General features: G+C 37.1%; 1 protein-coding gene across 2 annotated transcripts in view; it reads left to right on the top strand.

Moving 5' to 3' along the window:
* Window positions 1–711: 711 nt before the first annotated feature.
* wipf3 (WAS/WASL interacting protein family member 3) overlaps window positions 712–13888 on the top strand; it is a 45861-nt gene continuing 32684 nt past the window's right edge. The window contains exon 1 of one of the 2 annotated variants that reach the window (XM_028818216.2): window positions 712–875. The gene's annotated coding sequence lies outside the window, so the exon portion shown is untranslated. Of the gene's footprint in view, window positions 876–898; window positions 1381–13888 lie in introns of those variants that run through there. The other variant, XM_051935910.1, reaches the window with a different exon arrangement.

Below are 13888 nucleotides of genomic sequence, written 5' to 3'. Positions count from 1 at the left end.
AACCAGCAGAAGCTTTTTCTACTCCAATCGCTGGGCAGGAAATCTGTCATTCTGCCGCTACGCCAATAAACCAACCTCCCTATCGGACAGTCTTCTTCTTCTTTCGGCTGCTCCCGTTAGGGGTTGCTACAGCGGATCATCTTCTTCCATATCTTCCAGACCACAAAAAAGAAACAAAGTTCAACAAGCTTCCCTTACAGAAAATCTAACGTGACATGTCACAGCTTATTCGTTTTATTTACTAACGATTTGGCTATGTGTGGATAAATGTGAAGTAGTTCTAGAAATACCGGTTAAACGCGAGCTAAGAAGCCAAGTTTACTTACTCGGGCTACACGTCACTCAAATGGGGATACGTAATTTGTGCTCGTTGCCTCTAATGCTTGCTAGCACTTGCGTTACTTCCTCGGACTGCAGTATTCATTTTGCTGTCATTGACGACAATCAATTAACCTTACGCTTTGATTGAAATGAGCCCACAAAATAGGACAAGTCAGCGGGCCGTTTTACTGAGTGCGTAGCCAGCACGACAGGTCTGTCATCTTGGCAGTCAAGGGAGTGCAGCGATGGGAATCGAGTCCTGACGGCGAGAAGGCCGCGTCTGTCTTAATGCGCGAGAAACGCTGGGCTTCACTCTGTTGGGCGAAGGCGCAGCGGGTGTGGCTTCGCCCTATCCCTGTCAAACGAGGAGAAGGGGAGGTGCATGGGGCGAGGATCCGTATTTGGTATACACCGACAGGACACTGGAAGCCTTGGCCAACACGAAATACGGATTGGGACACTGAGTGAGATTAAACTTCAAAGCCTTGCACTGGAGATTATTACTGAGAGCAACAAGTACAAGTAACTCTGAACCTGAGAAGTCGGCTCCAAAGGTAAGCGCTTTTATGACTTGTATTAACTTTCCAGAGCAGTCCGGTATGCTTCCTTGTCACGGTCGCCCGCTGTGTGCTGGGACGCCACTTTTTTCTGATCATCTGTCACATCGGATTGTCAAGATTGGTTTGTTGCAGGAGAGCTAAATGCAGGCAGCTTTCACTCCCGCTACTCGGTTTTGACTGGACTGGAGTTATCTGCTGATTTTGTCACATAGGGATATTCGGTCAGAGGTGTCTTGCCATACAGTTTCCAGAGCAACAGGTTGCCAGGATCGTTCCTGTTATTTTTCGTGACTCTGCTAGACCATAACCTGTCGCACGATTACTCCGATTGTTAACGATTCAGGAAGAGAACCTTGTTTTATGTTACATGCGCTCCACACACTGGGTCTTGTTACTTGTTTTATCCTCGATGGGGCGGATGATGAAGGTGTTGCGCTCTTTGAATTATTGATGGTCAGTGACTTTTTGGAAGTAAGCAGCCAGAAGAAATCTCTCAAGGGTAATTTTATTTTTATAGCATTACTGACTGAAAGTCTATTATGCAAAATGTATTTTAATAGGCTACCATTTCCAAATTTTTACACCCTATATTTACAAATGACGGGGCAAATTCTACAGAAGTTGTTTAGTGAGTTGGTATAGTAGGCTATTTAGAGTAATATATATATTATTTATGTTATCTTAAGTTTGCTTGCTGTCTTTTTCAAATTATAACAAACGCAACGTTTGAGAACATTTAAAACAACTCAGTTTTATCGTTGTGAAAACAGTATCAGTCAAGCTTCACAGTCCATCTCCCACATTACTAGTATCGTTGGAGAGATCTGTTTCTCCATACCCTTATGTGTCAGCACAGGCCAGGATGTTACTTGAGACGAAACATACTACTTCAGTGATAGCCTCTTCTATTAGTGAGGGCTGTCTTCCCTTACCAGGCACAGGAGCAAAACCAGTTAGAGGCAAAACAATGTGTTTAAAGTTAGGTGTGGTAGTGCTGTATTTTCATAATTTTGCAAACTCATTTGTGTGTGCCTTTCTAGATATGCAGGTAAAAAGACTGTTGAACTGTCGAACTTAGACATTGGTGGAAAATCATCATTGAATTATGCTTTGCCCATTAAGAGAATCTGCAGTTTTCTGTTTATTTTAACAGTCTTTGTGACCATTCAAAGTAAATCAGCAGAAGGCAATTATTGTACTTAAAATTTTTGAGTTATTTCTTCTTGTCATCATTAATATAACAGCTGTTAGTTTTTGTGAAATATTTAAAGTTTGTGTATTTTGCTAGCAAAGTGAAATAATTTACATTCATGCTGAGGTCTGTTGAAATAAAATAAATCTTAGCATAGCTGTCAAGAATTTTACACAGCTGTACCAAATGTAGAGGGCAGCTGCAGTGTCACCTGCCACAAAACATTAAGCATGTGTGTGGGATGGTGGGACTTGTACTTGTTAATTGTGTTAGTTGTCTATAAACACAAACTATGAACTGCCCAGCACAGGTGTTCTTTTTGGCCACAGTAACTAAATCACAAATAAGTATTCCTTCCCTGTCCTTTTCATTACCATAGCTATTAGAACAGGCTGCATTGCATTTAAAGTTTATTTCATCTAGTTTAATCTAGCCAAGTTTTAAGGCTTGTGACACTTTTCAAAGAGCACTATGTTTATAGCAGTATTTCTACATATGATATTTGTGTGCTGGGTGATGTTTATTTAGAGTGTTCCTATGATAACCAGAATATTTTTAACCTTATCTGGTTATTGCTACATTTTGTTTTAAAATTAATTTAAAAAATTTGCTAAGCTTATTCAATGTTCTTTCCAGTTACATTATGGTAAAATAGTCACAGTAAAATTAACTATTTTTGAAAAAAATGTATTTTCATGTATAATGAGAAGTATTGTTTATTTCTGTGGGTAATTTATGTTGCATATTCTTACCATTTACTCATCTACTCAGTTTCCCACAGTATTTAAATACCAGATTCATTCTTGTACCTTTAAAACATATTTTGTGAGTGAACATTAATTTATAACAACATAAATGTTTCATAAAGAAATGTGTTGACAATGGCTAATAAATTCAAAAATATTAGGAGATATACTATTTCAAAAGGTGTTTTTAACTATTTCAAAAATGTGAATTATTTCCATGCATACAGTATACATCAAAATAGGCAATACTCTTATAATTGTAGTTGGAACAGTGGTGCAGTGGGCACTGTTGCTATATCGCAGACTAGTGTCCTGGGATTTATCCTGGGATTCTGTTTGTGTGGAATTTATCTCCCCATTTCTGCACGGGTTTTCCTCTGGATACTACTGTTTTTGTCCCATATTTCCAAAGAAATGCAGGATAGGTTAACTGGCAAGTATAAAAATTATCCCTAGTGAGAATATGAGTATGGGTATGTGTGTGTGAGAAGGACCCTGTCATGAACTGGTGCTCAGTCCAAGGGTTTTTCCTGTCTTACGCCAAGTACAGCTGTTATAGGCTTAGGTCCTCCCATCCCTGAATTGGACTAAGCAAGTTTGATAACTTTGTATTATTTTCTAATTGTATGCTTTTGTATGTACTAAAGTATATCATAATATAGTTTGTCATTAATAATCAAAATAATATTTTCTTATTACCACTCCAGTGCTTGTATTTGTTTTAGCTAGGTTAACCAGCCAAATGAATGATTTAACAAAGAGAAAAAGTCCTTCTAAAGTATGTAAGACGTTTATAGAAATGTAAAACTGGACAAGGACATTTTGTTTGAATCAGGCGATTCTTTGAGTGGTACTGTTGCAGTATTATTACTGTTATCATGGGAGTGTATGATGCCACAAATTAAAAAAAGTAAAAAGTAAGGTTAAAAAACAATATTTTTTCTGGAAAAAGACTGTATTTGACTGTCAAAATAGTCTCAGTCAATTATAGAAGGTGCTAGAGGTCCATTAACTTCATCTGGGCATACTGAAAGTATAATTGACATAATACAAATTTTTGAGACAGATGCCACATAGGTTTTCCTTAGGACTGTATAGTCCAAACTTATCTTTGGCTAGACCATTTTTTGGACATTGTATACATATTAGTTTACATTCTGAACACCTTTCATCTCTGAATAGCAATAAGCACTGCACAGTTTTTACTTGGAATGTCTGAATGTGAAGTGCATCTAGCTTCTATAATAAGTAAATGATGCACACTACTGAGAAAGTGAAAAATTAAAAAAATATATATTTTCATAGAGACAAGGTTTATTTATTTTTGTCCTTTTTAATTGCTAGATATAATGAATATGTGAAAAATAACTTTCTTGTGTAATACATTCTCAAGGAAACTGTACTGTTTACCCATGTACTTTAATATATTTGCTATATAGGTATTAACTGTTTTAAATGAACACTTTTGAAATGTTGAACATGTGACTTAAGTCTGTTAAAGGTGATAGAAAAATAAAAAATATGTTAAGTGTGGGTGGCACGGTGGCGCAGTGGGTAGTTAGGAGACCCGGGTTCACTTCCCGGGTCCTCCCTGCGTGGAGTTTGCATGTTCTGTCCGTGTCTGCGTGGGTTTCCTCCGGGTACTCTGGTTTCTTCCCAGAGTCCAAAGACATGCAGGTTAGGTGCATTGGCGATTCTAAATTGTCTCTAGTGTGTGCTTGGTTTGTGTGTGTGACCTGTGTTGGGCTGGCGCCCTGCCTGGGATTTGTTTCCTGCCTTGCGTCCTGTGTTGGCTGGGATTGGCTCCAGCAGACCCCTGTGACCCTGTAGTTAGGATATAGCGGGTTGGATAATGGATGGATGTTAAAGTGTTCTGTTTTTAATCACTAAAGTGTGTGTATAACTCAGTAGTCTCTGACCTGATGGCATTAATAAATTAATACAGGTGAAGTGGAATGAAAACCTATTTGAGAGTATTAAGTAGAGCCACTAAGCAATTAGACTGAATAGAGAGAACTGTGTGAGCAAGCAGATTTTTATTCAGAAAGACATAATTTAATCAAGCTTCTTCCACTAAAACTGTTTAGTGTTGGAGGGCTGTAACAAAATCAAGAAGACTATTCTTCCACTATATGTGAAAGGTTATTGATATTGAAAATTTACCATTGCTCTCGTGACATAGATCATATCTGTTTCATCAAGTTATAATCTCCCTTGTTTTTACCAAAGATTAAATTAAATAAGAAAAAGAATATTGCTGTTGGCTATTCTATTCATATAAGATGCATTCATCCAAAGGTATTTCCTCCTGAAGCAGATCTTATTTAGTAAAATGTACCTTCAACAAATAATGCTCACTCTAACATAAATAGTAGATTTCTTGAATTTGCACTACTTTTTTACTTTACACATTGATTTATTAAATTACAATACATTTTACTGTATATGTTTCAACATATTAGAAAAGGTTTGCCTGCATTCATAATGAAATTGCAGTGATTGTTAATTGGTTTACCTGGCCTTGCCTCTCTGTTTGTATATACTTTACACCAAGCTTTTTTCTCCAGTCTTCCCTACATATATATACTCCAAATATTCAATCCTTCATTTCAACACATCCTTAAAGTGCATCACCACTTAGACGTCAATTGCTACACACTCCTCTGCAGGGTGCTCTTAAGAAGGTATACATATTTTTGTTATCCATGGAAAGAAACAACTTCACATTATATACATATTTCAAGTTTTTATGCGCATGTAAAGTTTTCTTTATCCTACAGGTTGCCCACAGTTGAATTTTAAATAAACTGGACAACTGACTTTGTCTTCCAACCACAGTGTTTCATAAGCATAGACAGTGCCCTGTACCTGCTAGTGCATATTAATTTTATTTTGGTTCTTCCATTCTAAGAGCTATATATTTCTAGAGGTGGCCAACTCTTGCATAATCTTTTCAAAAAATTAATTAAGTTAAACAATGTGGAATGGCATTATTAAAGAAAATATACTGTTCACTGTAAGAAAAAGTTACTGTGTCACTGTGCAACTTTTTCCCTCTATCTGCAATAAAGTTTGGAAGGTTTGCAAACATTACAATAAACAAAATAAATGTTACTTGCTCAAAATGATATAAACAAACATTAAATTGATTAAAATATTTTGATTACGGTATATTTTTCAACTTTATATACATTACATAAGATAAAAGACATTTGGTAAAGCTATGCTTTATTAGAAAAGAAACAAGAACAAGTACAGTAAATATTTAAAAAGCACTTAATTATCAAATGAGGAAAGCAGCCAAGCTGAAATAAAAATACTTTATTTTTTGAAACCTATTCTTATGATTTAAAATCACATAACAAAATCTTACTGAATGGTGTTTTCTTAGATGTTGAATGCTAACAATTAATTTGTTTCTGTGTAAACTAGCATGCTTTCTGAATTAAAAATGTACTTTAAAGGAAATCAAAAATTACAGCGAACACTTCATATGGAAAAATGTACATAATGACTAGAAAGTTGCAAATTTGACAATAATAGAGACAAAATGAATACAGTAATTGTAGACCATTAAGCTGTGTTGCCCCTAAGCGGTATGCTTATGTTAACCAGTTAACCAGTGAGCATAGTAAATTATGGAATACAGAAAACAATATTTCAAAGATATTTTAATAATTTAACCTCTGGCTTGAAAGAAATTATGTAAAAGCAAAAACAAATCAATCTGCATCTGTTGAGTTTTACTGTGATATGACAAACAGGGAAAGTTAATAGTGAATCAGTCCTGGAAGGGACACCAATCAACTGAAGTGTACACTCATTCATACAATAACATTCTGTTATACGTATAAGGCCTTTCATAGTTGCCAATTTAAAATGCATGTATTTGGGATAAATTTGGTCTAAATTATATACAGCATTGCACAAAATACACAGAATAACAACTTACAAAGATTTGCAAATACCAAAGATAATGGGGCAAACATTATAAGCAGTTTAGAATTTCAGTCTGCTATGTTTATCTTTGAACCATTGAGTGACTGAAAAAAGGCCCATTAGAGCAGCTGCATAACAGTCTGGGGTAAGACAGCATTTGTTGTATAGCTTATTGTAGCTTCAAGGACATTTATTGGTTGCAGTTATAAACTTAATACAAATATATATTTCCCGTTTTACTTGTTTTTCCTATTTGAATACCCAAAACAATGCTATTTTTACTATCATACTGTATGTTAGTAATTCTATTATATTGTCTGTTTAATGACTTACTGTCTTCACACCTTAATATATATCCGTTTTGTTGCAATTATGGCTTTAAATCATGTGGAATAGTTGTCTACCTTTTTTGAATATCACAAACATATTTCCTCATTAAAGTAATAGTACTGGGTGTTGAGTAGCATGTACATGTAAGAATTTAATTGTACTTTGTACATGTGACAATAATGACATGTAAGCCTATGTTTTTAGTAATCATCTGACTTGCAACAGCACATCTATTTGTAGACTCAGCATCATGTGTGGTATGTGTTGTAGTGCTGCCTTTCAGTACTTTGTTCAGCCCATTGTCAAAGTGTAATTTTTCATTTGATATCAGCCAGTTTCCGTTGTCCTGGGAATGTATGCTGGCAAGTCATTTTCTCATGTATACGTACTATGAGAACATGCTAAATGTGTTGTCATATGTGGGAGTTGTATGGGTAGGATAGCACATTTAAATGGAGTACCTTAGCTTCAAAGCAGTCCCATGAACCAGGTCAGACTCATCTTTAACCTGCCAAGAAGAGGCCTCGTTCAAGGCAGCCTGATCCCAAACTACACCGTAAGGATTGAGCCTACAAATGCCTTAAAGGGACTTTGGCTCTTAAGGTTCAAAATACCTCTTTAATCTCCAAAGAATACACAAATATGCCCTTTAGGGAGAGGAACCATTAAAAAACCTCTGGCTAGGAAGGGCAAGACCAAAGCAGAATCTTTAAAAATAAAAATATTTATTTACACAAATTCAAGAAGCACAAGAATGGCAAATAAAATGCAAAAGAATACAAAAGGTCAAAGAAAACATGTCCCAAAATGCAATTCAGGGCAGTATACAAAAACAGAATCCACAAAACAAAAACAAAATCCACAAGGCAGAAAATTTATACTCACTTTTATATGCACTCAATGACTTTCAATGAACCACTAAAGGATCCACTGGGAGTTGTCCTTAGAGTGCTTCTTCAGTGGTAACATCTGGGTGCCCAGATGAATCTTGTGGTTCTATCGACAACACATAAGAACAGAAGAAAACACCACAAAATGTGTGAAACTAAACAATAAAGAAACAAAATAATATACATTAAAATGTAAAAGTACATTAACATAAAACATAATTTAAAATAAACAAGGAACGCACAAAAGACAAAATGAATAAAAATAACACTGTGCAATTTAACTTCAAATTCAAATAAATAAAAGTGTCTATTCTTGCATTTTAAAATGGGTTCTAAAGTGCTCCAATGCAAACATGAAAATTAAAGTTTTAAAACTTATAGAATATATCAATTTTCAAGCCAAAAATAATTTGCAGTATTGATCCACATCTCCAGATTGCATACATATTGTAAAACAGCCTATCCATGTTGTTTTTGGAATATTTGTATGTGTCTGTGTGTGATCCTGTGAATTTTTAGAAGTCTGTTTGTACACTTTATGTTATTGCCTGTTTTCCTCCACAATATTTCACCTCAACATCGACCCCACCAGGAGTGTGGCTTTCTGTAGCTTACTTTATTTTATGTTGTGGTTTCCATTGTTATTTTAAGAGCAATTTGAGCATTTAGTGTAAGATATAAAGAAATAAACTGCCCTCTTATACTAGAGATAGGTGTGACTATCAGGATGAGGATATATTTACACTCATGTGTCTTGCTTGTCTTGGGAATTTTGTGGATTATAGGCATGCTCAAAGTTATGACTTGTGTGGATCTGTGGTGGATGTAAGGACAAGACATCGTCAACCCAGAATTACTGCACAAATTCAAGAAGCTATGAGTTCATCATACTTTCAGAAGTCTGCATCCAAAGCTTCTGCTGTAAATGCACACTCCACTGACAATTCACCACTTAAAAAACAGTACTGCCTAGAACCCACTCTGTTAACTTTGAAAACTGAAAAATCAAGTTTCCATTTCAAGATGTATTTCACGATGTGTGCATTGCCACTGAAATAAATCCATAAAGCCATCCATCCATTTTCCAACCTGCTGAATCCGAACACAGGGTCATGGGGGTCTGCTGGAGCCAATTCCAGCCAACACAGGGCACAAGGCAGGAACCAATCCCGGGCAGGGTGCCAACCCACCGCAGGACACACACAAACACACCCACACACCAAGCACACACTAGGGCCAATTTAGAATCGCCAATCCACCTAAACTGCATGCCTTTGGACTGTGGGAGGAAACCGGAGCGCCCGGAGGAAACCCACGCAGAAGCGAACCCAGGTCCCCAGGTCTCCCAACTGCGAGGCAGCAGCGCTACCCACTGCACCACCGTGCTGCCCACTGAAATAAATAAATGATGAAATACATACATGCATACATACATACATACATAAAGACATAACCAACAAAAAATGATTATTTGATGCATACAATTATATATGCTTACATATTTTGTTATTATTTATTTACTATTACACTTCACAATGCATTTATTTATTTACTTGCTTGCTTATTTTTTATTTCATTTTGTCCAAAATATTCCTGCATATTAGTATAGCATAAAATTAGCCCAGTTGTAAATTGAGACAAAAAATAGTCATACTAAGAAGATACACAGAACACATAATTAGCGGTTTTCAAGTCCATAGATATTCAAGTACATCTATTGTCTTTTATGCTTTTTATACATGTAGAAAAGCTAGAACTGTGGCAAAATATTTTGGGCTAAGGCCCTTAGCTAATCTAGTAAGAGTTTCCTTAGGAAAAGGTGTAGTTCAAAAACAAAAGCTTTTCCATCAAAAGGTCATGACTTTGGTCCAAACAAATAATCACAATTCAAAAGCAATAGCTGAGGGGAGGAAGCTGAATTTTAATCACAAACAAAAGCTATCTGTGAACTTTGAACATCCACAAAAGTAGTTATTTATATATACATGAGATGGCTTCTCACCAATGTTAAGGTACTAAATCATGATTGTTGTGTATATAAGCACTATTTTTCAGAGTAGCAAAGTTCTTTTATCTATTTTCAAATTTGCTTATTCCAATTTCAGGGTTAAGGAGGGCCAGCATCAGAAAGAAGGCAGAAACTAAACCAAGATGAAGCACCAGTAAGGCTCAATTAAATGCAAATACCCATTCACACCAGGTTAATAATGTAGATTAACCTAACTGCATGCCCTTGGGAGATAGGAGGGAAACTGTAGCACCCAAAGAAGCACCTGTGCAGACAAGGAGTGAACATGCAAACTCCAAATAAACAGTGACCAGGCAAAGATTCAAGGCTAGTCTTGTACAGCTGTTGGACAACCATTGGTGCCCTGTGAGCATATTTGAAGAGCAAGGTTGTGAGGCCTATGTACTACTCACTACGATACACACATTACTAACTACTAACTATTATGCACACACTACTAACTTCTAAGTGGTATTTGCATGGTTCAGTCTCAAGGTACTGTTTTGCATGTTGGAAACATACAGCTTTGCTAAACTGTTTAAATTTGATAATACAAAATTTAAGTATTTATTTAATGCTAGATTTGATTTAATATGGATAGACCTTCGTAATGTAGTGGAAAGGGATGATTAACATACCGAAAAACAAATTATTTCTATTAGTATTTTTATAAAATAAGTTACGTTTTGGTCCAATGCCATTATTACCTTTGTTGTGACCTGCTTAACTGGAATTTCCACTTAGTGATTTGTGAATCATTAAACAGCAAAATAACAAGCATGTTTTTGTATGAGGCAAATTTAGTACACTTTGGTTAATAATGTTTCACCAACATTTTACTAACCTTCAAAGAATTAGTACACTTTTAAATGCATTCTTAGACTGAATATATAGACAGCTTAATTGTAAAGGAAGTAATTGACTTTTCTGGTATTGTTACATGTTTATTAATATTTCATTATAATACTGTAGAGATTGACACAAGTCCAGTATTAAGTTCAACTAGCACATGGCTCCAGGTGTCTGACTAGGTTGGAATCCCAGCATGTGCCACCTCTGTCTGGAGGTTCTCCCAGCATGGGTTTTTCACTGAATATTCTGGTTTTCCTACACAGATGAGTAACTTCTCACTACATCCATAATGGCTAACACAATACAACACCCTAGTACTACACACAGATTAGTAAGTTAGATTGCTGACTGACTCACATCATAGCCAGGGTCAGATCATGTTCTGGGCTTGCTTTTGAAAATAAAATGTATAAAAAGTTTTTTTTTTCCAAAAGGTTTTAATTCAGAAGTGTCTCCTTTATCTTTAATTACTCTCTCCATAGAAGCAGACACTTGGCTGTAAATTACAACAAATGTTTAAAGAGCAGCATCTACATTATTATCATTTGTACTTGTGTACAATTGCTTAAACAAAAGCTTAAAGAAAGTAAATAATTGTAGACAAGACTAGGAAAATGTATTCAACCTCACTTATAAATTAACATAATACGAGTTCAAATCTGTTTACGTTTTATTTCGAATCATGTAAGTTAAGAGGGAGATTAATTTTGACCTCCATCTACATTATATTTCTTGTAAATGCTATTTAAGTGGATTACATCTACTAATGAATTTTCCATTTGCAAAAGTTTCATGTACTACTGAAATATGTTAAATGTTGCTATAATATGCAGTAAAATAAGGTATCTTCCTGATTCCTTCTCGGGATGACAATCCATCCAATCAATCCATCCTCTATGTTGGACATGGTGTTAAAAATGATTCATTATGTCATCATTTTCTCTCCATCATTTTCATGATGAACAATTAAAACTCACATCTGATCACTCACATCATTGCATTCACAAAGCATGCATGAATCTATTTATGAACTGATTCCATAATGGAACAAAGTGACAATAATGAAAAGTTGTGTTTATGTTTTGGCTTTTTTTTTTTAAATAATAAGTATGATTCCCACGGTCACATTTTGAAATTCTCCTTTTTTGAAGACAGAGTATTTCTAGACATGACTTCTGTTTCTCTTTTAACATTTGGTGATGCAATGCTCCTACATAACCAGACACATATAGACCTTATGTTCTATATTGAGGTGTATTTTTATAATTAAACAATAGACCACAGGTGTTAACTGTTCATTTTTTATTAACAAAATGAAATTCTGTTCTTTTTGCTCAAAGACCTTAAAAATACGAAAATAAATAAAATTTCCTCAAAAACACAAACTAGTAAAATAATGTACAAAAATATTTCTCTGTAATACATATGATATAAATAAAATAAAATGCTTCTCATAATTACAAGCTTGTCATATTGTTTAATGTTTTCTGTAAAGTACCCCCACCTGGACTGCATCAGGGCCACGGGCTTGGAGCTTGGAAGTTCGACCTTAGTGGAACCTGTGGTCACCGCCAGGGGGCGCCTGGACACTACTGGAGCCATGGACTGCAGCACTTCCGCCACACCCGAAAGAGGATCTGGGAACACGTGGAATACTTCCGAGGACCCTTACAGCACTTCCACCACACTCGGGAGTGCTGCCAGAAGAAGATCAGAGTGCACCTGGAGCACTTCCGGGTGCACTATAAAAGAGGCCGTCTGACTACGTTCAGTGAGCCATTGTCGGGAGGTGGAGGACAGAGCTTGTGTGGTGGAGTGAAGGCGGTAAAAGAGAGAGAAAGAAAGAAAGAAAGAAGAGGAAAAGGAAAGTGAGCAGCATTAAGTGCAGTGTACCTTATACCCAGAAGTGGGGAGTTGAGAAATAGAGCTGCCACACAAGGAAAATAAAAAGGTGTATTTTGTACTGTCTCTGTGCCTGTGTGTGTCTGGGGCTGATTTCCACTATATACTAGCCATACGCCGCATAATCACGCCGCTCTTTTAATGAGTTTTAAGCACAGGGAAAAAAATGATCATTTGAAAAATCCGTAATTTAATAAACCACCAAGAAAAGTAACATTGCAACAATGCACGCTACGAACCAACATACAATTGTCTGTGACTAAGAACTGGATGACCGCTGTCGCGCCTCCACCTCCCAGAGCGAGGGACGGGGGTGAAAGGCGCTCAGGCGCGGAGGGCGGAACGGGGAGAGAGGGGAAGGACGCCCATTCCACCCCCTCTGTCCCGGCTCCCCCGCCATTCATTGTTCTTTGCAGTTCTGGCTGCTTTTCTATATACAGTATAATCCACCAAGTCACCTGACCATGGTAGTAGCGAGGGGGGGTGTGTACAAAGGGCAGGGACGTAATCAGTGCGAGCGTATGACCCGCACTTACTGGGAATTCCTCGTTCGTGGGGAACAATTGCAAGCCCCGGTCTCCATCACGAATGGGGTTCAACGGCTTACCCACGCCTGTCGGCGCCGGGTAGACACACCTTGATCCATTCAGTGTAGTGCGCGTGCAGTACCGGACATCCAAGGGCATCACAGACCTGTTAATGCTCAATCTCACGTGGCTGAAAGCCACTTGTCCCTCTCAGAAGTTGGACGCCAACCACTCGGGGGTCGCGTAACTATTTAGCAGTAGGGAGTCTCATTCGTTTTCGGAATTAACCAGACAAATCGCTCCACCAACTAAGAACGGCCATGCACCACCACCCACTGAATAGAGAAAGAGCTATCAATCAGTCAATCCTCTCCGTGTCCGGTCCAGGTGAGGTTTCCCATGTTGAGTCAAATTAAGCGAAATTTGTATGTGGTGAGTTGTTGCATCCGGGCACATGAGCAGGCACTGTGAATGACTTGAGAGCTTGGTTCCTGCCTTGCGTCCTGTGTTGGCTGGGATTGGCTCCAGCAGACTCCCGTGACCCTGTGTTCAGATTCAGCGGGTTGGAAAATGGATGGATGGATGGAGTTGCTACAGGTTTTTTTACTGTTAAAGTATACA

Source organism: Erpetoichthys calabaricus, chromosome 13 (genome assembly GCF_900747795.2).
Source record: "Erpetoichthys calabaricus chromosome 13, fErpCal1.3, whole genome shotgun sequence".
NCBI classification, from domain to species: Eukaryota; Metazoa; Chordata; class Cladistia; order Polypteriformes; family Polypteridae; genus Erpetoichthys; species Erpetoichthys calabaricus.
This window is presented reverse-complemented; position numbering and strand designations above follow the sequence as displayed.